Below are 27,930 nucleotides of genomic sequence, written 5' to 3' on the forward strand. Positions count from 1 at the left end.
GTCACCTGTCATTTGTAAAGCTGTCACTTGTCATTTTCTAGTTGCAAGCTGCACTTGTCTTTTTGAACTTTAAAATTTCAAATCTGAAAAACGACCTTTATTTAATATCTCCGCAACCGTTTGTGCTAGAGACTTGCAGTAACTTTCATTTGAAAGCTTAGAATCTTAGCTTTGAATCGCACCAAGAACCACATTCCTACCCCTTATAGTTTTACCGCAATCGTGAAAAACGCACTCGCGAATTTTGCCGCGATTTGCAAATTTCTCCACGTGTGAAAACAGGAGTTTGCTTGCCTTCCATTTGCCAAAAACTTCGTTTAACCTGCTAATCATTCCTGAATCATTGCAAGAGTGAGCCTGAGCTAATATTAACTAGATACCATTCACCCTGAACCTCCGAAAGGGAATTAAAAGCATTTTAGCATATTCTTTAATTCATTGCCAACACATATCAAAGCAATTTGGGCCTGTCTTTTTAAACTTCTGTTGTCTAAGCTTGCTGGGGTGAACTGAATCACATTTGATTGCATTTCTGAGAACTGTGTGTTTTCCTTCCATTTCCTTGCCTTGCATCAAGGGGGGGAGGGGATTGCCAGAGAAAAGTGATTACATTGTTTGGTTGAAATCATATTGAGTATTTACTGTACTGCATTCATTGAATATTGCATCCACCTGAGCTTACATAAAGCATTCTGTACCACCTTCTTCTTTTGTTCCTATTCACCTGTGTGCTATCTTATCCATTTCATGTCAACTCCTTATTGATTATAGAGAAGCGTGTCAGTGCCAGATTCTCCGTTGTTAATATTTATCATATTAGATTAAGTGTGATATTCAATTATTAATTTATTATAAAGTGTGATCTATATATCTATGGTTTAAATTATCAAATAAACCTTTTAACTTGCAAAACAGAACTACTTCTCGGCTCAGTGGGGTCAGGGGGATTCCAAGAGAGGGGTGTTATATAGGGGTAGTCATCCAGAACGCATGAACTGGACATAAAGATATATCAATAAGGGTTTTCATTCAGTATTATAGACTAGGCGTTGACTTAGCTGTAGTGTTGAATTGAATCCTCTTACAAATTGGGGGCTCGAGCCGAGACGTTGGGTTAGATTTACCACTTGTGCAGCTTAATACAGTGTGCTAACTGACGGGATACATACATCCGGTCGGATCACCACGCTGCATTACGCTGTGAAGCATTCCTCAAAAGGGACACTCCAAGAAAAGTTCTGTTCTGCAAAAATAAAATACTAATTTCTGTAAGTCAGGACAGAGACCAATCTCTAGAATGACGACCTTGGTAGATATGAAAATAGCCAGAGAGCACTTCTTACATAAACTATTTGTGAGAGGTGAATGGGTTGAGCAGGGCCAGGATGCCTGGTTGCAGGCCATCACGCGACAGGTCACTGAAACAGGGTCAGACTTATGGAGAGATCAGGGTCCATTACATGTGGCCCTGAGTGAACTATATATGGCTCCTAAAGCCAAAGAGGAACACAATAAGATTGCCAGGATAGCAGCATACCTGTACCTATATATGGGAGACATGCAGGATAGATGTGCTGAAAGCCAAAATCTGGCAAATAGGCAACAGATGGTGTTAGAGAAGGTCCAATCTGACCTGGTCTCTTCTGAGCAGAGGCTGCAGAGGAGCCAGGAGTCAGAAAATGACAGCAGACTGTACATCACTAAAATGAAGGAGGATATGGATGTGCTGCAAAAGGAAAAGTCAGAACAGGATACCAGATTTCTGGCCTTGCAGAAGGAACACCAAGAAGGTTTGGACTCCCTACTGCAAAGCCAGAAAAAGCTGGAGCAACAGCTAGACTTCAATAGGGCATGTGCTGAGCAGGTAGTCACCCTGCAAAGCCACCTAGATAGAGAGAAGGCAGAGAGCAATAAACTGATTTTGAAAGACCTGGATACCCAGACAGAGTTTGACCAGGAGCGCCAGAAAGCTGGTACCTTCCAAAGGCAGAGGGACGACCTGGCGGCACAAATGCAGGCTCTTAGTCAGGAAAGAGACGCCATAGGCCAGGAAGTCTGCCATTTAAAAAGGAAAATGGAAGAAAATCACCTGTCCCTCCAGGGGCTGGGTGACCTCCAAAAAGAAAACCAGAACTTGTTAGAGCACACCAGGAGGGTGGAAGAGGCTCTGGCAAGAAAGGAGCAGGCCAATAGGGACATTGCCCAGGAGGTAACCCTCCTGCAGCAAAGACTGGCCCAGTACTCCAGGACCAATCAGGAAGCACAGAGAGAGAATGAGGCTCTCTGCCAACACAATGATAGGCTCCAACAACAGGTAGCGATGCAGGAGAGACTGATAGAGTCGAGTAAGGCCTTAACAGAGGAACCGAAAGCACAAATGCAGGCTCTTGCATTGCAACAGGGAGCAGGGGCGGATAGAGATGAGGTTCGCTGGGAAATGGAAACTCCGGAGCATAACCTCAGGAGCCCTAGTACCAGAGGCCCTCATACCTCTCAGTCCCTGGACTCTGCCACCCCCATGTCCCCTGGCGCACATGAGCACAGGGCCACAGGGATGGCAGATTACTATCCAGCTAAGAGTATGGGGCTCATAGGCCAGTACCACTCAGGAATGGAGGGGTGGGCATCCGGGTATGGGCACCCAAGTACAGTACAGTTCAATGGGGAACCCCAGGAGAGTAGGCCCATTAAGGGCATCCTGAAAACCTCTGCCCAGTTAGGTCAGTGGAGGGGGTACCCATCAAATCCTGGCAGCAAGGAGGAATCTGAAGACTCCTCTGAACTGCGCAGGACACAGGAGACCAGGTCCCCACATTCTGCCAGCCATTCCCAGGCTTGCAGAATCCAGGAAAACCTGGAAGAACAGACGGGAACCTCTGGGAGCAGTGCCTCTGAGTCCGAGGACGAATGGACAAGGGTTACCCGAACCAAAAAGGCCAATAAGGCAAAAAGGGCCTTGCTAAAGGACCCCTTAAAGCAGATTAAGGCGATCAGGAGCGTCATCACGCCTTACCATAAGAACGCTAAGTATTCTGTTTGGGAGCACTTAGAGTTGTTTGAACAAATGATGGAGACTTTCCATTTGAAGGACAGCCAAAGCTGTATTCAGTATGTAAAGTGGACCTTCTCCCCGGAATACTCCAGTTTCTTTGCAGGGCTGGAGGACCAAAATCATTTAAGATGGTCCACCTATAAGGCGGCCATCTTGAAACATTTTTCTGTTCACAGAAATCCTCAAGAGGCTCGCAAGGCAGCCTACAATTTGCAATGTGGGGAGGATCAGGCCCCACAAGAATTTGTGCAGGAGTTAAAGCGTGCTTTTGCGCAGACCACCAGAAGGGTGCGCACAAACAGTAGAGAATTCGTTAATACATTTTTTCATGCCTTGCCCAAATACATCATGACCCAGCTCGTGAGGGATTTTCACGAGAAAAGATCCTTAGACTGGGTCATTGAACAGGCTACCCGGATCTATGAGGTGCAGAAACCGGTAGATAGCAAAAGTAATGCCCAGAAAAACCCCAAAGCCAACAGCACCCCTGCTGCTGCCAAGGTGGCAGAGGTAAAGGTCACCCCCGTTTTGGATTTGGAGATGGGGGGGCCTAAAAACCTACCTGCACCTAATAATGCTAGGCCCAGAAGGTCTTCGGGCCAGTCACAGACAGGGAGCCAATGAGGCAGCCCCACAAATGGGGTCCCTCGCTCTCCTGATTATGTAAGTCCCTGTTACAAGGGAAATCGACCCATCCTGGGTTATGTGTGGACTCCTCCAGCCCAAGGGGGGGGATCCAGCCAAGCACCTAACCCAGGGAACTTCCCTCCAAACTTCCCACAGGAGGGCAGAAATTTACCAAACCCTGGGCAGAACTTTTTCCCCAGATATCCACCCGACTTCCAACCCCAAAATCATCCATCCTTCTTTCCCCAATTCCCTGAGCCCAGACCACTGAATCCGGGAGAGGGGAGGCCAAGGGTGGAGGGGTACCCAAATCTTCCCAACCCGGGGTATTACCAGAGGAGGGACAGCTACCCTTCCCGGGATCAGCCCAGGGGAGAAAACAGGGCCCCGTATCAGCCTGAGCGGGTTTCCCAGTTAGAGCGCCAGGTTCAAAACATGGCGCGGGATCTGGGTCACATACTGAGGGCTCAGCAGAACCCTCAGATGGGCGTGCCGGCGCAGAACGTACCCAACTCTGGACCTGGTGCTCCAGAACAATGACGGGGGCAGCACCCCGATAACACACCGGTTCCCAGGGAGGAGGCACAAAGGGAAGGGGGGTGTAAAGCCTTGGAGGAAGCTTCCTTCCTCACTTGTAAACAGCCCCTGGAAACCTAGGAACCGGCAACAAAATCTCTTGCCCCTGAAAGTCTGCCCCCTAAGGAGCAGAGGGGGGGTGGTAGAAACAAAAGACCCAAACAGACTCAGTTTGAGGAGGAGGTACAGATCTTCCAATTTGAGGGAGAGGGATCCTCAGAGGATCCTGAGAAAAGGATCTTCTCCTTCAGAGAGGGGGGAACTCCTCCCAAAGAAAAATGGGTCCCTAGGGATGCAAATCCAGACTGGGGAGATGTGGAGACTGAGCTACCGCCGCCCACCATCTCATCCCAGAACCAACAGCAAGAAAATCCCCGGGTTCAAACCCATACTGGGGACTGCCTCCAAAAAGGGGGGGGCGGCCCAGAACTGGAACCAGGGGAACCCACAATGGCTCTGATCTCCAGTTGCCAAATTTTTCTTTCAGATTCCCAAGACTCTCCACAGAATTCTGCCCAAAATTCTTCTCTCGCGATGTCCAAAACCAGAAAATTAGCCCACCAGTTGTCCAAAAATGTACATTATCTGTGCCCCCTTGAGGAGAAAGAGGGAAGATATTATGCCCCGGTACAAGTACAGGGGCAGGGTACAATCTCGGCACTGGTGGACACGGGATCTCAAGCTACCCTGCTGTCCAGAAGGGCCTTTGACGAACTGAATGCAGGAAGGGGAGAGAATTACCGAATTCCTCTCACCTCTCTTCCGGGACAACTACAGAACTTTGACGGGAAGGAAATTCCCGTTGAGGGGACTGCAGACTTGGACATTAAAATTGGGCGACATAAGTTGAAACACCCGGTCATAGTTGTGACCCCGGAGGGCACCCCTTGTTTACTAGGGAATGACCTCCTGAGAAGGTTGTCACCCCTAATAGATTGTGTAAACAAGGTCCTCTGGACCCAGACTAGCCGACCAATAAAATTAAAACAGAGTGTCAACCATGTTAGTTTAAACGGCACATGCCACATGGTTGAACAAAAATCTGACCAAGTAGAATTTCACTTCCAGAACAACCAGATTCCAGACGTGACAGTAATAGCAGTAGGACAACAGACTAGTGATGGGGGGTCCTCTCTATTTCTGAAAATCAACCTTCCTTCCAGTTTAAGGTGGTATTCCACGCTGGAAGGAAACACTCTGAAATTCTATACCAATCCACAATCTGAAACTCCCACTCCTATAGTCCAGAAAGATGTGAAATCAGCTCAAAGCCTGGCTGATATTCAGCAAATTGGAGAGCAGTTGTTCATCCCTGTTCAGTTAAATGATGGGAAGGACTCTGTTCTCGCTCGAGTGTGTGTGAACAACGGTAAGAGCTTCATCAGCGAAGCCATGTTTCGCCAACTCCCAAAAGATCCAGCCATTCCCACCTTCAAACTGATAGACAAATGGGAAATGGACCTGGAAGCACCTAATTCCAAACATCTCCTGCCAAGCAGGTGTATGCTCAAAATCTCCATTGGCAACAAGAGCATAGTCCACAATTGTTGGGTCGTGCGAGACGTCCCTGCCGCCTTTTACTTAGGCGGTGACATTCTCAATCGCTTTGCCATTAGTTTGGACCTAATAAACTTCAAAGCTTGGTCCCGATTAGCGGATAATCCCATGGGCTTTGATGATCCAGAAAAAGCATTTAGGTCAGCTCAATTGCTACCTTATGCAGTTGAAATTCAGGTTAAAGAGGAAGTCACCATCCCAGAAAGGACCCGACAATTCTCCCTGGAAGTGAAAGTTAAAAGGGGACAAGAGTTGAAAAACCCTGATGCTTACATACATCTAAATGCTTCTCTCCAACAGCAAGGGTTGGGGGTAAACCCAACACCATTAGTCAACATAGAACATGACACCATTCTGATAGAGGTGGATAACAGCGACTTAAAGAGTATTACTCTAGCCGCAGGCACCATTATTGGAATGGCGGTTGATGACCGACATTTTTCCATTGATCTTAGAAATGAACTGTTAGGACCAATCCCCAAGGACTGTTTTGACAGTGACAGTGATGACAACGCAACACCAGACAGGATTTTTACCCGGCATGGGGGGAACTTCCTGGTGTACACTTCCTGCCCGTATGGTAAGGAAGATGTGACGTGTGACTTCAGGAGGGATGAGGTGATTTTCCAGGTTCATGAAGGCTGCCTTTCCCACCTGAAGCCTCCGGTCCAAATCAGCACTCTGACCAGGGACTTCTCCACCCAGCTGGAGGAGGCCGCGGAGATAGCCAAACCAGAAGTCTTTCCAGGCTTCAGGCAGATGGTGGAAGAGAGAGTCAACCTAGCTGATGCCTGTGTGACTCTGGAACAAAAGCAAAAGTTGAAACAAGTTTTCTTGGATTTCCAAGATCTCTTTGAGGTAGACTCATATGACTGTGGTCGCACCGACATCCACACCACAACAATCCCCACGGACCCTGGCATGACTCCTGTGTTTGTGAAGCAATATCGCTTGCCTCTCGCATCAATGGAGTCCCTTACGGAAATAATTAAGAACCTTGAGTCCCGGGGAATAATCCGTCCAGTCCACAGCACCTTCAATAATCCGGTGCTGAGAATATTGAAGCCAAACGGCCAGTGGAGACTCTGCGCTGACCTCAGGGAGCTCAACAAACGGGTCCATACTTCCCGATGGCCTCTGCCCTACATTGACCAAGGGCTGGCCCAGATCCAGGGGTCACAGGTATTCACTGCAATAGACCTGACCAATGGATACTGGACCGTGCCTGTCAGCAGGGAGGACCAATACAAACTGGCTTTTACCTTTGGGGGCCAGCAGTACACATGGACCCGGACTCCCTTCGGATACCTCAACTCCGGCAATGAATTCAACATTTTCCTACATAAGGCCATGCCCGACCTGGGTGCGAGGGGTAACCTGGCTTATGTAGATGATGTCCTCATCAAAAGTTCATCTGTGGAGGAACACATAGCGGAGATCCGTTATGTTCTGACACAGTTGAGGGCCGCCGGAGCAAAACTTTCCTTTCAGAAAGCACAAGTGGTGTAGAACCCGTGTTAATTTCTTGGGGCATGAGATTACTCCTCAGGGTCTCTGTCCCCAGGAAAAGAAAGTGGAAGCACTTCAGAAACTGAAAGACCCCACAACTCTGCGAGAACTAAGGAGCCTCCTTGGCCTGACTAATTACAGCAGAAAGTTCATTGAGGGCTACGCAGAGATTACCAGACCCCTGATTCATCTCCTGAAGGGGGGGGTCAAGTGGGAATGGGGTCCAGAACAATCCGAGGCAGTAAAACGACTCAAAAGAAGCCTCTCACAAGCGCCTTGCCTAGCTTACCCTGTCAGAAACAAGGAGTTCTTCCTGGAGACGGGGTTCTCTAATACTTGCTTGACGGCAGTATTATACCAAAAGCATGACAAGGTCAATAAAGTAATCTCCTATGCGAGCAAAACTTTATCCTCTGTGGAGGAAAAATTCAACGATTGTGAGAAGGCACTCCTGGCAACGGTGTGGGCATTGAAGAATTACCGCCCGTTTATCCAGGGGGAACACATCATAGTGGAGACTCCACACCAGCCTCTGCAATATCTCCAAAGTGACAGAATCCGGGCCGGAAATGTGAGTAACTCCCGAATTACTTCCTGGATTCTGTCAATGCAAGGCTTTCCTGTGGAGGTCCGATATGGCCAAAACAAGAAGAGTCCCCTCGCGCAAGGTCTGGCTGACTTGCATGATTGTGCCAGAGAAAACTGTCTCGAGGACGAAAGTCTAAAAATCAAGGACAACATGGAGGCATACCTTAATTCCCCACACAAAGTCTTTGAAGAGGACAAGTGTGAGGGAATGCCCACTGTCTATGTGGATGGATGCTCTTACCCTGTTGACAACAACGGGGAGAAAGAACTGGTGGCTGGCGTAGGGAATGCATGGGTGAATGAGTCCCCAGAACCCTCCGCTGGATACAAAATTGGTCCCCGAAGTAGTCAGGTGGCAGAATTGATGGCTGTGCATCAGGCCATCCTCACTGCTGTCCAGCATCAACTCCACGAACTGGTCATAATCACAGATTCGGATTATGTACGGAACGGGTTCGTGGAGCACCTGGTTAATTGGAAAACCAGAGGCATGTTATGTTCTAACAACAAACCCTTGAAACATGGGAAGTTGATCCAAAACATTGATGATCTGGTCACCTCGAATGAGATGACCATCTATTGGAAAAAGATCAAGGGTCATTCCAAAGTAGAGGGACCAGACAAAACTGGAAATGACTTAGCTGATCAGCTGGCCAAAACAGGGGCCATCCAAGGGGATCTAATTGAGATTGAGTCCCTGTTGGGGGAAATCCAGGTCACTGCCATCACTAGGCCCCAGACAAATGCTCACAACGACCTTTCAATTGCACAATGGAGTAAGGAGACCCCTGATGCTGATTTGATTACCGCTCAGAAGGGGGATCCAATAATTGGTAAATTTTACCAGCACCTTGAGGACCCTGAGAACTTTCCCCTGACGGATACCAATTACATTGGGAAAGAGGACCTAAGAGTGTTGATGAAATGTCCAAAAATGTTCCGAATCCAAGACTGTTTGTTGGTAAGGAAATCCAAAGCTGGCCACGATCAGTGGGTGGTTCCTACCTCATTCCGAAGCCTGATGTTAAGTCACGCCCATGATGCGGCCACCGCCGGTCATAGGGGGTTTCACACAACATTGGAAATCTTAAGAGAGGTTGCATACTGGCCACACATGGGGCAGGACCTCGACCAATACTTGAAGGGGTGTCTTGTGTGTGCACAATTTTAGCCATCATCCCTCACGCATCGTGCACCTCTCCAAAAGAGGGGGATGACACTGCCATGGTCAGATTTACAAATCGACTTTGTATGCCCTATGATTCGTTCAGCTAGGGGGAATAAGTACATGTTGACTGTGACATGCTTGTTTACCAAGTGGGTGGGATGTCTCCCAGCCCCAAATTGCAAGGCAGAAACTGCAGCTGCCTTGATGATTAACCACATCTTTTCCCGTTTTGGTCTACCTCAAAGGATTGAGTCAGACAGAGGTAGCCACTTCACCAGTGAAGTAATGACAAAGATGTGGGAGATACTGGGGGTCAAGAGAAAGCTGCATATTGCTTATAGACCAGCTTCTTCTGGGGCAGTAGAGAGATATAACCGGACAATTGTGAGCATATTAAAGAAGTTTGTGGCAGATTCTGGGCCAAGTTGGGATATCCGATTACCTCTGGTCCTAATGGCTATCAGATCTACCCCTTCATCTGCAACCAAAATGTCACCATTTGAGTTGATGACTGGGCACAAGATGGTGCTTCCTCAGCATTTGCTCTATAGGACCCAAGAGCAGACACTGATAAATGCCTCCACTACTCATGAGTATGTAGAGAATTTAAGGAAACACCTCCAACATGCTTTTGCTTATGCTCAGCGGAATCTAGAAAGATCAGCTGATAGCATGAAGACCCATTATGACCTGAAAACTTCCAGGAAGGAATATCAGGTGGGAGACCGGGTCTATCTATACAACTTCCAAAGGAACCAGGCCAAGCAGCGCAAATTTTTGCCTACATGGAAGGGACCATTCGAGATCATAGACAAAATCTCCCCTGTGGCCTACAAAATCCACATCCCCAAAGGTCCTTTGGCAGCGGGGGAAGACAAGTGGGTCCACATAAACCAGTTGAAATGTTGCCATCCCAGGCACACTCTGCAACAACTGGAGGAATCCTCTGGAATCCTAGCGGGTACTGTCTCAGACTAATTCAGTTCCAATCATAAAACATACCACATCTAGTCTCTAAAATATTGTGATTTGCATGAAACTGTCTCTTAGTTATACTGTTTTTTTTTCAAAATAAGAATGTAATGTTTCGTTATGATGAAATGCATATGCTGCCCCACTATCTCAACAGTGGTGGAAAAACGTCTATGAGTAGGTATTGCCGCTCTTCCTTTGTCGTCCTAGGAGAAAGAAAACCTGAAGACGGGCCAAGGAGGGCGATCCGGAGACCGGGAACGAAGATCCAATGGGCCCAGTGGACCGCCCAATATTCCCATCAGGACCGGCGAGGAGAACCGATCGATCAGTACCGGATGGAGGAAAAGATGCTGAACTGTGCCATCTATTGGAAGAAGATGAGGAAACATCCCAGGTCTTGCGAGTCCCATTCGTGAAATAGAATGGCCATCGCAAGAGGGGGGCTTGTGGGATGTATTTACTCATGCATCCGAGCCGTACCTCAAAACTGTGCAGTACTGACATGGAAAACATCATGATGGCCAGAGCTTCCCAGAAAATGCACAGGGAAATGCATGAAGAATAGGCTGCCACCCATTTTTGCCGATGTTATGGGCACAGAAGGACACTGCCTAAAACCACCATTGGACTACCCACACAGTAGTCTGAAACCATTGGGAATGGCAATGCTGATTGCCAAAAGCAAACCCATAACTGTTGGGAATTCATTTTCTTAAATCCCAAAAAGGGGTGCAGTACCAGTACTCACCACTATCCAAAAGCCGGCGTTTTAAAACCACCCTGTGTTTCTCTGAAGGCAGGCTCAAAATGCCTATTTTCAAACATTACAATATGTGCAAAATATTCACTGAACACCAGCAGACATTTGGCAGAATGGAGTTTTGTGTGCCTACAAAATCTGGGAAATGAAGAGCCCAAAACAATGCTTATAACAAAACTGCTATGGAGTCAGCAGTTTAAGTTGCACTGGATTTAAAGACACTAAAATCGAAAATGTTTAGATTAAATGAGTGACCTATGTTTGGTGTCACATGCCTTTGTAACTGTTGAAATGTCATAGTTTTGCACTTAGAATCAGCATTCTAGCTGCATGTGTAAAATTGCAAGTTAATTTAAAAAGCAACAAAAAACATGACAGTTAGCTGAAAGTCTGGCTTAAGGAACTTGATTTTGCCTGACAACTACCCCCATCAGGAGTGAAACTTGAGTCACAGCTGTGTTCCCAGGCCTAGCTGCCCTTTTGCTGCTCACACTAAGGATATGCCATCTATCTGATAATTGAATTACCTGTGCTCTACAGGAGCTCTGAACAAAGCCTGTCTTGACTCATGCAAAGGTTTTATTACAGCGGTCGTAAAATGTAGCTTCCTCTTGGCAGAAGCTGGGAGGGGCACTGCCTGTGAGAGCAAGCTGGCTTGGCAGAACTGGATAAACCAGTATTTCCACCATGTGACCTGGGAAACCACACCCCTTTGTAGCCAGAATATTGTTTAGAAAAAGATGAATAACTCATGGTGCGGACATGTGAAAATTTTATAAATGATACCATAATTCTTGTGATTTTTCTGCCCACAGTTTAAGAGGTTTTTAGAACCGGTGGTATGTTCAGGGGGGTGTTAGCGGAAAAGTGGATATTACTCTAAATGTATGCATGTTAAAAATCTGAAACTTCATCAGTTAATGTCCATACTCCCTGCGCACATGTGTGTAAATTTGGGTCAATGTCCGGAATTGCAAAATCAGTTAAAAAGTGAAATATGTGCCATTTCTGAATGCAAGCTCCCAGGAAGAGCAGAGTTTGAACAGGGTATACCTCCTGTAATGCATGATGGGTGCATATGATTTTAAAACAATATGTACCTCTGCAAATATGTATTTGTTTCAAATCTAGATTTGTGTGTAAGTTGACAGGAGGAGTGGACTCTCTGCAAGCCATAAAATGACATCACGCTGACACACACTTCCTTCCCCAATCAAATGAGAAATGGAAGTTTGACCAATTAGAAGCTGAGAGAGAGGTAGGGTCAGTGATGCTAGAACACACCCACATTCTAAACACATAAAAGCAGACAGACAGGACAGATAGGGACTTTCAAATCCATCTGCCGCTGGAAGCTCTGCCGGGAAAATCCATACTTACCTCCATCAACCTTCAGAGAGCAACATAGAGACTTCAAATCCATCAGGCCAGACCAGAAGCAGAGTAGAGCTGACCTGTTAGCAGAACCAGAGAGAGCTGACCCAGATCACTGTGAAGTGCAGAGACCAGAGGCGAGTCTAAAACCTGACCAGATCCGTGGCGTGGCCCATTTCACTCAAGAATATAGTGTGAGTACCTAGAAAACTGCGCAGATCCAATCTCCTAGTTAAAATAATATAATTCAATCTAGTTTAATCTAAGTAGAACTGTCTCTTAACTGTCACCTGTCATTTGTAAAGCTGTCACTTGTCATTTTCTAGTTGCAAGCTGCACTTGTCTTTTTGAACTTTAAAATTTCAAATCTGAAAAACGACCTTTATTTAATATCTCCGCAACCGTTTGTGCTAGAGACTTGCAGTAACTTTCATTTGAAAGCTTAGAATCTTAGCTTTGAATCGCACCAAGAACCACATTCCTACCCCTTATAGTTTTACCGCAATCGTGAAAAACGCACTCGCGAATTTTGCCGCGATTTGCAAATTTCTCCACGTGTGAAAACAGGAGTTTGCTTGCCTTCCATTTGCCAAAAACTTCGTTTAACCTGCTAATCATTCCTGAATCATTGCAAGAGTGAGCCTGAGCTAATATTAACTAGATACCATTCACCCTGAACCTCCGAAAGGGAATTAAAAGCATTTTAGCATATTCTTTAATTCATTGCCAACACATATCAAAGCAATTTGGGCCTGTGTTTTTAAACTTCTGTTGTCTAAGCTTGCTGGGGTGAACTGAATCACATTTGATTGCATTTCTGAGAACTGTGTGTTTTCCTTCCATTTCCTTGCCTTGCATCAAGGGGGGGAGGGGATTGCCAGAGAAAAGTGATTACATTGTTTGGTTGAAATCATATTGAGTATTTTCTGTACTGCATTCATTGAATATTGCATCCACCTGAGTTTACATAAAGCATTCTGTACCACCTTCTTCTTTTGTTCCTATTCACCTGTGTGCTATCTTATCCATTTCATGTCAACTCCTTATTGATTATAGAGAAGCGTGTCAGTGCCAGATTCTCCGTTGTTAATATTTATCATATTAGATTAAGTGTGATATTCAATTATTAATTTATTATAAAGTGTGATCTATATATCTATGGTTTAAATTATCAAATAAACCTTTTAACTTGCAAAACAGAACTACTTCTCGGCTCAGTGGGGTCAGGGGGATTCCAAGAGAGGGGTGTTATATAGGGGTAGTCATCCAGAACGCATGAACTGGACATAAAGATATATCAATAAGGGTTTTCATTCAGTATTATAGACTAGGCGTTGACTTAGCTGTAGTGTTGAATTGAATCCTCTTACAGCATGCATCCTCTAGCACAGATTATCGGACAACACCAATTGCAGTTCACAGCTTCATCCCAAAGTGGATATCAACACTGAGCATCGATTTAATATCACAAATTGCTTGAGGTGCATCTCTTTTCAGATAAAGGACATTATCTTTGAATGGATCTAAGACAGAGATTCTTTTGATCAGGTTTCCCATTCAGCCGGACCTCCCCAGACCGTGGCCCTGTGAACTAGAAACACCTAGTTGATAATCACAACTTACCACTTCACTGCTGTGCTAATTCTGTGGTTCTCCTTCTTCTTTGTCAGCATCTTTCTCTTCTCCAATTCTGGCACTAGGGTGAGTCCAGTTCCTCCCTGGTTGCTTCTCTCTTTCATGGTGGTCACACAGATATCAGAGGAGTTTCTTTACCAGGTTTTGACGGATGTTACATGTCAGAGTTTCCCTTGAGCTTGTGCCATAGTTGAGTTATAGGGCATTTGTATAGTGCCTTTCACCATTGGTATGATCTCAATGCGCTGTGGGTTGAACACCTTCTGGGAACATAGTCCAGGTCAGTGGAAAAAGTAGGATGGTAAGTATTGCATGTGTGCACTTAGTATGTGTGCAGCTAGACCATATTGTGGTGGGTAGCTGCAATCTAGCAGAGGTTGTGATTGTACATGAGATTATACGTGCAGCTAATCCCATATCTTTCATGGGGGATAGCTGCATTCTAAAGATTGTTGTGTTGTGCATTGTGATTTATATGTGTGTAGCAAGGATGAAATGAATCATGGGGGAAAGGCGCATTCTGTTGTGTATTGGTGCAAAAGAGAGTCAGCATATTGGTAGGTATGCGCGAGTGGCCATGGCCACTAAGTGGGTCTAAAAGAAACATATTGAGGGACATATACAGTGAGCACGACATGGCCAGTGGTACATAATAAATGATGGTATAACAAAACCCTTGAAATTCAGCGAATATGGGAAGTCATGACCAGCACAACTCTGCAGCTTCGGCCGTGACACTGTTCATGTTGCACCAATATGTTTCTTTGGGTCCCAATACCGATGGCCTTTGGCCGTGGCCACTTTATCTTTAATAATAATAATAATAATTATTATTATTATTATTATTATTATTGCACCAATATTTTTCTTTGGGGTCTACCAGGCACCAATAGGTTTCTTTAGGGCCCACTAACCAAGGCCTTCGGCCGTGCCTACTGTACATGTTGCACCAGTAGGTTTGTTTGGGGCCCACTAGCCATATCCTTTGTGCGTGGCCACTGCCCATGTTGCACCAACAGGTTTCTTGGGGCCCAATAGCATGGCGTTTGGCCATGGCCAGTGGCACAAAGACCCATTATCCTCTGCCTAGTGAATGTGATCACTGTAGGTGTAAAATATCCTTTTTCTTTACCACTATTTTCCACTTCCCACAGGATTCCCTCGATATTCCCCTGATAATGACAGCGAGCTATACATACTGTGGCAATGAACTACCCATTCCCGCAGGATTCTCCTAGTATTTCCCCGATAATGCTCAAAAATCAACAACTCTTCCCAGTCCTCACAGGCACTCACCAAGTGCCCCCCTCCTCTTTCAATGGTCCCCCGACTGCCCTTAGCTGCTTTTTCGCTCTCTGGCCCTCTCCCATTACCCCCTTTCACTCTTTGGTTCATGTGACAAGTTTTCTTTTCTGAGCGCATCTTGCGTTATTGCCATGGGAATCTTGCGAGATTCTCCCAGTTTTCCCTGTGTAATCCGGAAATGTCTGAACTACAACTGGTTCCCCAGACCAGCACCCACCCACTCTCCAATTTGACACGGTATCCCCTTTTCCCACCTCCTCACCACTAGCCTGATGCAAGTGCATCTTTTTTACTCCTCCAAATAGCTTTTTGAGCACTTTTCATTTTCACATTCCCCCAGTATTTCCCCGGTAATCGCATAAATCAAACAACAAAAATAAAAAGGTGGATTTTCATTTCTGAAAAGTCTCTGTACTGCAATGAGAGATATATTTATTTGGGAGCAGGGGGCGTCTCATTCCTTGTCAAATATTAATAAATACTGGACAGATTTACCTCAAACCTGTCCCAGAAATTAAGTAAACGCTTGGTGTGCAAATGGTTTCTTATTGCTTTGTACCCAAGTTTTTTTTTATTTGGTCAAATCCGCCAAGCGGTCTTTGTGTTTGGGCTTTACTAAATTTTCACTTTTTCTCTATTGCATTGGGAGTACGCAAAAAACGGTGTTTTTTTGCTTTTTTAAAACCTGTTTCCTTTTTCAATTAATCTTTCCCAAAATTTCCATACTGAAGGGGCACGTAACAAACTGTGTTTGGAAAATGTCACCATAATCTGTTTTACAAGTGAAAATTAATAAATTATCGAATTTTCGGATTTCCAATGACTCAAGGCTATCAACCTGCCCTATAATATGCTAAACATAACAACTACTAATTTGAACGGTATTATTCAAAAACACAGGAAGAAAGGGAATGGGAGGGAAAGCAAGGGGGGAGGAAAGGAAAGGAAAGGAAGAAGGAAGGCTCCGAAAAGGCACATATTTATCCCTCCATGTAATAAAAGGAACAACAACTGTGGTGTATAGAAAAACTATCTACATAATTTTCCTCAGTTGATATGCTTATCTATCAGTTGTACATTTGTATAGCTTTCCATAAAATGGATCCCCGCCAATACCAGATTATTGTCAAATACGTGAAGACATTGTTTGCTATTGTTCTTTAAAAGAGATTGGTTGAGGTCCTAGATTTAAAGCACTGCAAATGAAGTAGTCTGCTAAGGTGCAGGGACATCCACTGGCTTCCGCACTCCAATTTAGAAATCATCTAAACGTCAGGATAGATCATGCACTAACTAGAATGAAAACTCCAGGATGCAGACAGGGGTACTCTATAATCTGCAAAGTATCCATTTGCTCTTGATTAACACACGTATGCAGAGTTAGTGCCGTCCATCAAATGGTTCACTAAGAATCAAAAATCGCGTGCCCAGAAAATGCTGATGCAGTTTAGGAGATTGTGCCACTTGGAAATTATTCCTTCAGCCATTTCCAGAGCATTGACCAAGCGGTGAGTGCAAAACTCCCCGTAGGACTTTTAGTAGCCCCATGGCCTATGAACCAATGCCATAAGCCCCTATGGCATAAGACAAGACGGATCTAGCCCTTCTCTGTGATTTGGCAAACCTCTAGTGGTCTGTATCTGTGAAACAATTTTTCTATGGTAGAGTTTCTGACGAAACATGTCTGGGGCTGCTTATGCTCTCACGTGGAAGGGATGTGACCTGGCAGTTTGAGCTGGACTGGCCCTTTTCGGGTGGGCCCAATTCTGATACGCATATGGTCTCTCCCCTTCTGTAAAGGCTTAGCAGGCTGAAAAACGATAGTCTGTAGGGCTTCCAAGAGCAATGCCTGTGGTTATGATTAATAAAAACCTTGCAGCCATTAACCTTCCGTTTTACTTAAGTCACTTTGAGTGGGACAGGTTTGCCCAAAGGAAGGTCCGAACCTGCTCGACTTAGAGTCCCAAGCTACACCTCTTCTCCTCATTTGGTTCAGTACAATGATGAGTACACAGTGGTTAAACCACGTCTCTGGATTTTTGTTAATAGTGGTTAATAACTTATAAGCAATCTACGGAATAATCAAACACCGCAGGTTGATGATACATTTTTAATTGGATAACTTGTTGATGTAAGGAAAGGTAATGATAAGATAGGGGTCAGGGGGGAGCAGGGAGCGTCCCATTCCTTGTCAAATAGTTTAATAACTACTGGACAGATTTACCTCAAACCTGTCCCAGACCCAGCCTTAGAATTTTTATAATGTTGATTCAGTCTTGAAAAAACACAAACTGGCATAAAACACACGTTACCTCAAGCATTGTTTTAACTATATGTGGAATTTTGAAAATAGATAAATAGGGATACATTTGAAGAGAAATAATTAGAAATTGCTTTCCACATAATCAGGTTAAGTGGTAAAGGATAATACTAAACATCCATCAAGGAGTAACTTAATGTGCTTCAGCAAAGAATGGCTATTTTATTCATGCCCTGTTTAGGTTAGGAGCTTTGAAGGTTTGTTTCCACTACTGATTACTCTGCAGCTAGTACATATATACATATGTGATCCCATGGAAAGTGTGGTGTTTTCCATATGAACTCTGTAGGTTATTGGTCACATGAACGTATATAAAAATTGATACTATTTTAAATCCAAAACACTTTGCAATAAATTGGTGGCTACACAACAATGTTTGGACATTACAAAATGTGCGTTTGATAAGTCATTTAACGGGTGTTAAAGTATTCTATTCGATTGTTCCATAGTATATAGGATTGAGCAAAAGCTTTTATTTTGTTTATACAAAATGTATGAGTCAGGTTTAAAATGTAAAAATCTCCAAATGTGGGCGTTAGTGAATTGGGATTATTTGCAGTCACATTTAGAATTGTGAACTGCAAATGATTTATTTCACTGAATACATTTTTTTCATTACAAAAGGTATGCGTCTTTGAAGAATCGATTCATTCATATAATAAACTGGTTGTTTCATTTAAATGATCATTTTTTGTGAGGAATTGCTTACCTCCTGAGACATGGATTTAAATAAAAAAAAAATCATCTGGGGGAGCATTTTAAGGGAACCAGATTTGCCACTGAAGCACATTTTTTGCCAAAAATATCCAATTCTCTTTTGGGTGGATTAAATGTCCTGGTCCTACATTCCCCTCTTTGGAAGATTGGAGATATTCTTAAGTCAATGTCCAATAGCATGAGTGTTATACAAAAGCAGCTAATAAATAAATAACAAAACAACACACACATCCTGTACCCTTATTGTATTTTACTGAAATCTACTACAAACTGCAACCATAAATCACCCTGCCATATCTAATTATGCACAGGTAATCAAGAAGATTACACATTACACATGATAACCTTTGCAGGTTAATTACCACATGAATATATAGAAAGACTATTTCAATAGGACATTCCAAATGTGTACAAGAGAAAAACACTCAGCATGTGCAGGCGAAGTATAAGGGAAAGAGAGAGAGAGAGTGAACATGGACACAAGAAGGAGACGGTTAGAACGGGAATGTTTTCATTTCATGCCCTGAAAAGCATGAGGGATTTAATGCAAGGGAAGAAATTCCACAGATGAGGGCCTTAAATAGAGGAGCGTCTGCCTGCCCTCTTCCTGCAGTGGGATGAAGGCACTGTACAAAGGGAGGTTTCGGAAGAATAGAGGACTGCTGGTTACTGTGGATTTTGTAACAGCCTTGTGAAAAGCTTTTACACCTTTCATCCAACTTTCTGACGGTCCAATCCTGGATGCGTTCACGGTTTCTGCCCCTTAATTCATCTAAAACAGAAATTCAGTTTTTTCCATCTTCCATCTCCCCCCTTCGCCCCCCTCTCTCTTTCTCTCTCTCTGTCTCTCTCCTTCCACGATCGTTTTTCCTCCTTCCACTATCTGTTTTTCTGCATCGGCTTGCAATTTAGGAGTTATATTTGACTCTGAACTTTGCTTTGCTTCTCACGTTTCTGCCACAGCCTGGTCCTATCACTTAATATTAAGGAAAATGTGGGCTCTCTTATCTTTCTTTTCTGATTTCTTCCTTGATTTCTTTCTAGGTTGACTATTGCTCTGCTCATCTTATTGAACGTCCGGCCTACCGCCTTGCTCCCTTGCATTGTATCTTTAATTCTGCCATGGGTACTATTTTTCAACTTCCCTCTCAGCCCCCCAATACAGATGCACTACACTGCATTTCCTGGATGTCTTTTGAATCTCGTCTATTACTCCATATGGTGTGTATTGTCTTTAAATGTACACATGGCTTAGATCCTCCCTATCTTTGCTCTTTGGTCTCTTACTATACCCCTGCTCGCTCTCTTCATTCTCAGTCTCGTTGCCTACTGGTTACCCCCTTGTGTACCTTTTAGTTTTCACTCGTTATCTTTGCTCGCCCCCACACTTTGAAATACTCTGCCTCTCTGTAGCTGTTCTTCTTTGTCCTTGTATTCTCTCGGCCTCTCTCTCTCCCAAAGCCCATCGCATTACTTCATCATAAATTGTTTCTGTGAATCAGTTTACACTTTGTTTATAGCATTTTATTTCCCGGTACTTTAAAGTCAATAAATGAATTGAAAATTCAAGCTACGCTACATTTTCATTCATTTGCATGGCAGAGAGGAGGGGAGAACGTAGCTTGTGTTTCTGCCGCTCCCTTCCTCTCCGCCATACAACTACTCCAGCATTTGTGCCCACATGCATTTTCATGCGGGCACAAATGCTGGGGATCCGGACTCCATAGGGATCCATTGTAAACGCTGCCTGCATTGCAATCATGGCAGGCGGCATTTACTTAATTCGCACGGCAGAGTGCAAATGTTCAGGGCAAAGGGCCGAATACAAGCTCGTACGCAAATCTCCAGAATTTGGCGGCCGGGACCCGTGCAAGCCAAAGTGCAAACGTCCAGGTGCCTGGTGCCGAATTAAGCTGGAACTAGAAAATTAGCTCCTTAGTGGGGAAAAATAACATTCGATAAAATGGAAGCCCTTTTTCTGTCTTACAAAGATGATTGCTTTTCTTAGCCAATCATCGACTGACAACTAATGGAGTTTACAGAAAAATAAAACTGATGTTTAAATTTCACAAAGAATTATAATAATAGTATGAGATTATTGTTAGGGAGGTTGGAACCCAGACTTCTTATGTTTTTTTTCTCTTCCCAAGCGAGGGCTCTTGCCTTTGGTCCACCAATGCTTTGCCAACTATGCAGGCCTGAATGCTTAGGTCCATGATTCTTTCTCATGTTAGGATTCTTACTGCCCCTCCCCACCTGCAATGCAAACAGACCTTTGTGACTGGTGAAATGGGACCTTTACCATGGCCACTATTTCACACTAAACTCCACTTGAAATGCAAATGCAGGTGATAGAGTGTGCGGAAGGGGACAGTAGAGCAGAGGATGGTGGCAGATTTAGAGAGAGGGGTTATACATTAGCTTGTTGCAGGAATTAAGGGAAGGATACCGAGACAGTCCCGTGGTGCAGGTAGGCAGTGCAGGGAAAAGTGGCTGGGCCAAGGACCGAGATCGGTGAGACCAGTGGACCTGCATGCCCATGTGCCCACTACGAACACGTTTTACTTGCTTTTCCTAGCTCTTCATTCATTCATTTATTCATGCATCCATTCATTAAATCTTCATTCCGGTATAAAAGCGTGTAAAGATTTACTTACATTATATTTGAAATTTCCATTGTGTCTCTTCGTAATGCAGTCTGTAAAACGGACCGTGCTCTTGACAACGATTTTTCGTATACTGAACTAAAATGAAACTCGGTCTAGTTTCTGAATTTTCTACCTTATCGTCTCTTACGTTATTGCGCACTCCCTTCAAATGTAGTTCTTTCGGCATGGTCCCTGTCTCAAGGTCAAAAAACAATAGACCCTTATACTTCCAGTGCGACTTGTGGGCCCCATCTGGGCGCTGTCCTTCGCATTCTTTATTTGCAACATCACGTAGTATAGGCATCTGTGAGAACCTGAAGTTTAGAATCCGTCTATGTAGTGCGCCTCAATGTGCAAATGCGAACTGGCTTCTCTCCCAAATGCCACGGCCCGCTTGGCTGGCGCGTTCTAAGTGCCCCAATTGTTTCCCCGTTGTCTGCGAGCTTTGCAGCCCAAATGGAGACATTTAATTTTTTGCGGAAGGTCAGGGAAAGTATAAAGTATCACAGGAGTTGAGTTAAAAGTGAGATTTATTGTTTGTTTGTTTTATTATTTGCAATACGCAAGCCTCCACTCCGTTAACAGTGCGCAGCATTTACATTTACATAGCTCTCCTATGACCTATTACTACTGCACTATTGTCTGTTATTTGTAACCTGATGTTCAAAGCGCACATATACCCCTGGGTCAAGAGCGCTATATAAATAAATAAACAAACAAACAAACATGAGATGAGACATGAGAAAAATATATACATACACATATGTGAGGTGAATAGAGAGAAGTCAAAGATGACACCCAGCTTGTTCGCCACCCATGATGGTGAAGGTAGGGGTTAGGTTTACAGGTACACTGTACAATAACATTTATTTACAAAAAGACAATCGTATTGCAATTATTTAAACCGGGATTTGTACTTCACAATCAGCTGTGCTTCGGGTGGGCATGGCACAGTCGCAATGTTCGGTGGCAATGGATCACTGCTCAGCACAGAAACGTCCAAAATTCCATATCTGTGCTTCTCTAACACAGCAACAATAAGGCCTTTCACAAAGTCGAACTGCATTTCATCATAGACTGGTTTGATCACCCATTGCTTACTTCGTTTTGAAAACACCTTAGTGTAGCGAGGCATCCTTACTTTACCCCTAGTCCTAGATTGTTCACGTCCGACATTGCTGTTATGGGCCAAGACCGCTAGTAGAGTGCGATGTTTCATGCCCCGAAAGCTAAAATGCAAGCGCTTTGGCCTGTACTTTAGGCACATATTGTGGAACACCTCCAAATCTCCTGTGTGACAGAATTCTGTCAGTCCTCTCAAATCTCTTGATAGAGTTTTGTCGAAAACAATCTTCTCAATGGCTTTGTGTGTCGGTGAAGATGGAATCAACCACTTCTTCTTCCGTGCCTCCTCTGGGGACAAAGGGCCATGTTCACATTGGTGGAAATGTTCATTTGCTGTCCAGCGGTGAACGTTGGTACAGTGGTGCATCAGTGACTGCCATTTTTCAAGTAGTATTTCCACTGACCCCTCACAAGTTTTTGAGCTCCACCAAAGATGGTTGGTGATAGAATGTGACCACTGCAAAATACTTTCAAAACCTTTTTTTTTCCCTGCAGCCGAGATTTTCTTATTGATTGATTTAGCAAGATGCCATACGTCAAATTGATGTTTAATATGTGGGAACTGCTCTCTCATTGTCTTGGCAATTGAAACGTGTCTATCCGTGGCTATGAGGTCGATGTGCATTCCCCTTGATTGTAGATATTCCACTGATTTTATAAATCCTAGTTTCTCCATGGCCACTGACGATGTACATTGTGTTACCTGCATGACCACCAAACTCACAATTTTCTTACTATCCATGTCCTGAAAGTGGTAGGTGCAGTACTTGGCAGAAAATCCCGGGCTGTCGCACTGTCCATCGCCGGCTAGCCTGAATCGTTTGCCTTCGAATGTACTTGCTAGAGACAATTGTTCAATTTTCCAAGCATCACTAATGGCCGGAAACAGATAATCACGTTGGTATATGTAGTACAGCGCTTTAGAAATGAAATGGAGTCCCACAAATTGAAAGAAAGTCTCTAACTTTCTAAAACTGGAGCCACTAAAAAGTGATGCAGCTGCACACAGTAGATTGCCTGCTGGCAGTTTCCCCAGCATCGGTTGTGCAGACCATGAGAACCTATGATTTAATCTACAGGCGGCATTTATTTTGACGTTACTGCCTTTTATTTACGAGTCACATTAATCAATGGCTTCCCACATACTTTCCCTCTAATGGAATGCACACATTTCAGCATACTTATAATTTCCATCAAACAACTGTCGAATACAATGTATTTGCTCTCTTTCATTAGACTGTCATCCTGAGTCAACGTTGTTTCTGCCTGTGACGTTGTGGAGATTTCAACACATTGGAAAGTAATATCGCTGATATCAAGTTCTGATGCGTCTATGGATGCTGCGGCTGGTTCATTCTCTGTCATTTCGACATCTATTTCTTCAACATTGATGGGAGAACACAACAATGTCGACAGGTTTTTTGGTGGCAAATTTTTGGCGGGTGTAGATTGTGTAAATTGATCTGCAACTACTTCAGAGCTATCTTCAATACATTCAATAACATCTTCTTGTGGTGGTGCGGTCGCACTGTAGCTATGGTCCAATTCAACTTTGCTGTAGTCTCCAAACACAGTTAATTCATGTTCTGGCCATTGGACATGAGCATCTCGAGCCTGAACACGCCTTGCCTCAATTAATAGTTCCTCCATAGCGTACACGGTCTGGCAAGCCACATCTCTCATTCGCTTCACTGTCTGTGTGTGTATAGTTCTGACACCCACGGGTAACTGGAGGAGAGATTGGAAAAGGGATGTTCAGTTTAAACACAAGATGGAGTGTAGTAGAATTGACTGGAAAATAACATAAAATAGTCCCCAGCACAAACATTTTTTTAAAATTATGAACTGTTTGTAACTAACCTTTTTTTGTTTTTTTTTCTTTGCAACTTTTTTGACTCGACCTTCAACATCTGCACGCTGTAGCTCCGATTCGTTTCCGCATGTCCTCCCTTCCTCTTGCGCTGCAACAACTATATTTTCTGTATCCGCATAGACAGCACGGAATGAGGCTCCATCGTCTCCCTGAAACATAGTACTTTCATTACTATGTATCAAAATATTGTTAGCATAAAACACACGTGAGGACGAACACACAGGTACATCTCAATAGCCAAACACGATTTAAACATTGTGTGCAACAATCAAACGACAAGTATTCGACCAGTGATGATCTATTTCGATGGAACTGTCAGTATCCATACCTCTGGCTCTGCATGGACTGCCATGAATGGTTGTATTGGAGAGGAGGCATCCGCATCTCCCTGAAACAGAGTACTTGCATTAGTATGCTTTTCAATATTGGAAACACAACACACACTTGGGGTCGACGGCACAGGTACATATAAAGAGATAACCACAAATGATGCATTGTCCAAAAGAATCAAGGAAAATCCAAATATGATCACATTTCATCGACTTATTTCAACGATTCCTTTACATCTGCATCATCTAAATGAGATGTTGTGATTGTGGTGGAAGCTCCGTCGTCTCCCTGAAACACAGTACTTGGATTAGTATGGTTTTCAATATTGGAAACATAACACACACTTGGGGTCGAACGCACAGGTACATATAAAGAGATAACCGCAAATGATGCATTGTCCAAAAGAATCAAGGAAAATCTAAATATGATCACATTTCATCGACTTATTTCTCAGATTTATTTACATCTGCATCATCTAAATTGGATGTTGTGATTGTAGTGGAAGCTTCGTCGTCTCCCTGAAACACAGCACTTGCGTTAATAGGGAAGAAAGTATAGCAAATGGAATCACGTTATATGATCACGCATGATGGAGCTGTCATTATCCATACCTCGTGCTGCTGAAGAATACCTATGGATGTTGCAAATGTAGTGAGCACTTCCGAAAGCTGTTGCGCCGATTCGTATACGCATGGTCCCGCTTCCACTTCCCCTGGAATTACTTGAATGTCAGGCTCTGCATCAAGTGCAGGGGTTGACGCTCCATCAACTGCCTGAAACATAGTACTTGCATTAGTGAGGATTACAATAGTGAAAACATAACACACACCTGGGGTCGACAGCACAGGTACATATCAACGGCTAACCACGAATGAAACATTGTGTAGAACAATCAAACGACAAGAATTCCAGCTCTGATGATGACGCTCGATGGAGCTGTCAGTATCCATACCTCCTGCTGTTGAAGAACATCTAGAAATGTTGTAGATGTGGCGGACGCTTCAGGATCTCCCTGAAAGACAGTACTTGCATTAGTATGGATAACACTAATTATAACTGAAAACAAACAGCAGTGGACGATAACTAAGGTGTATATCAATTGGAAAGCACTAACCAGACATTCGGTAAAATGATTACACGATAAAATAAAAATATTACTTGACATGCATAAAACAGGTCTGTAGAGGATTAGCCTAGTAAGATTACCTGATACGCGCTAGAAGTGGTTGATAACTGCGACCACGTCAAGGATGTAGAATGTTCTTGCTTCAGATTCAAGGGATAGTCAAGAAGTTGTAAAGGTAAATTCATGATTGATAATGAAATGCCAATATTAAAAATAGCCATGTAAGGCGACAGAATACTTGTAAAATGCTCAATACAGCACAGTTCCCTGTTCCCATATATATACATTGCGTTTGTGGGTTATGAAATCGAAAAAGAATATATTGGTAAATGTCATTATTCAAAAAACTATACACTCATATCAATATCGAAATTATTACAAGGGATAGAACACCTACAATATCAATTAATCCGTTCGGATACCTACACACTACTGCAAGGCCTAAAGCTAAATCCGGACACTTGACTAACCGGTGGCGGAATGTGGACGAATAGAGTGGGAATAGCGTTTTCGAGCAATTTCCGTGTCATTCGCCGTTTATTCTTCTTTGTTACCCAAGATGTTGTGTACATGTCCAAGGAAAAGTGCCGGCTACAGATGCAGTATCGATCACCCCTCTTGTCCTGTAAGACTTGTTGGACTCTACTTTCCAGCTCATCCAGTGGATATCCGCAATGTCTGACCCATTCTCTTATTCGATCAACAGCAATTGCTAATCGAACAGGCAGGCATTGTTGATAAATCTGAAAAGTAAATATCAACATTATTATACAATCTTCAAGAATAAAGATTTGATACGAAAGTAAATGAATCATACAATGATCAATGCAAGGTTTGTTTTGGTCGCAGGAACTATACCAGTTCATTATGTGCGGCTTAGTATTTGCATAAGTTGTAGAAATGTATAAATGATGTGACTAAAAACTGAACATGTGACTCATCCCTTGGATGTTCTGTATTGCACGAGAAGTAAACATGCTTACATTATAGACTGGACCCCCGAAGGGTGCAATTCGATGACAATAGACACAGATGAAAATAAATAGATCTATTGATAGCATAGCAATGGAAACTCAAGTCAATACCAATGAGACCAATGAACCTAGCACTATTGTGTACTCAACTCGCAAATAGATAGAAATTTAAAAATCTGCGAAATATGACTAGGATACATGGCCTTACCTTGACCAACAAACAGTTGGATTCAGCAAGCAGAGCAGTATATTGCAGGAGAATAGGTGGGTGGCCACAGGTAGCACACTGATGGGTTTGCTCTAAGCGGTCACAGAAGTTCACGGATAGCACGACGACCAGCAGATTAGCGTAGATCTCAGTGGTTGCCAGGTAACACATTCAGGAGTTGACTTGCAAAGCACAAAGATGTTCTCATGAGACATATGAAGTGGTTTATAAAGTATTAGAAACAGGGGTGTGTTTGTGAATGAATGACGTATGTATGTCGTGGTCTTAGGGGGGCGGCCTGCTTCAAGGGGAGGCCTGGCTGGAGCCACGGGGTCTGAGGAGGCCATGTGACCGATGGCCCCTTGGCGTGGGACACCTTTTGAAGTGCACATGTAGTTTGGCACCTTGGCCTTTTGCGCCCCTGACAGCCCCCCATGCCAGCGCGCATCCACCGGCGCGAACCGCCTTTGATACAGGGGGGTGGGATGGATGGGCCTGGGGCGTGCAGATAAGGCACAGGAAGACTGCTGAATGGAGACACACTTATGTGGATTGCAGGGGGCCAGCCTGCTTCAAGGGGAGGCCTGGCTGGAGACACAGGGTCTGAGGAGGCCATGTGACCGATGGCCCCTTGGCGTGGGACACCTTTTGAAGTGCACATGTAGTTTGGCACCTTGGCCTTTCGCGCCCCCGACAGCCCCCCTTGCCAGCGTGCATCCACCGGCGCGAACCGCCTTTGATACAGGTGGGTGGGATGGATGGGCCTGGGGCGTGCAGATAAGGCACAGGAAGACTGCTGAATGGAGACACACTTATGTGGATTGCAGGGGGCGGCCTGCTTCAAGGGGAGGCCTGGCTGGAGACACAGGGTCTGAGGAGGCCATGTGACTGATGGCCCCTTGGCGTGGGACACCTTTTGAAGTGTACATGTAGTTTGGCACCTTGGCCTTTCGTGCCCCTGACAGCCCCCCATGCCAGCGCGCATCCACCGGTGCGAACCGCCTTTGATACAGGCGGGTGGGATGGATGGGCCTGGGGCGTGCAGATAAGGCACAGGAATACTGCTGAATGGAGACACACTTATGTGGATTGCAGGGGGGCGGCCTGCTTCAAGGGGAGGCCTTGCTGGAGACACAGGGTCTGAGGAGGCCATGTGACCGATGGCCCCTTGGCGTGGGACACCTTTTGAAGTGCACATGTAGTTTGGCACCTTGGCCTTTCGCGCCCCTGACAGCCCCCCATGCCAGCACGCATCCACCGGCGCGAACCGCCTTTGATACAGGCGGGTGGGATGGATGGGCCTGGGGCGTGCAGATAAGGCACAGGAAGACTGCTGAATGGAGACACACTTATGTGGATTGCAGGGGGGCGGCCTGCTTCAAGGGGAGGCCTGGCTGGAGACACGGGGTCTGAGGAGGCCATGTGCCCGATGGCCCCTTGGCGTGGGACACCTTTTGAAGTGTACATGTAGTTTGGCACCTTG

The sequence above is a fragment of the Ambystoma mexicanum genome, chromosome 6p (genome assembly GCF_040938575.1).
Source record: "Ambystoma mexicanum isolate Mex_15411 chromosome 6p, UKY_AmexF1_1, whole genome shotgun sequence".
NCBI lineage: Eukaryota > Metazoa > Chordata > Amphibia > Caudata > Ambystomatidae > Ambystoma > Ambystoma mexicanum.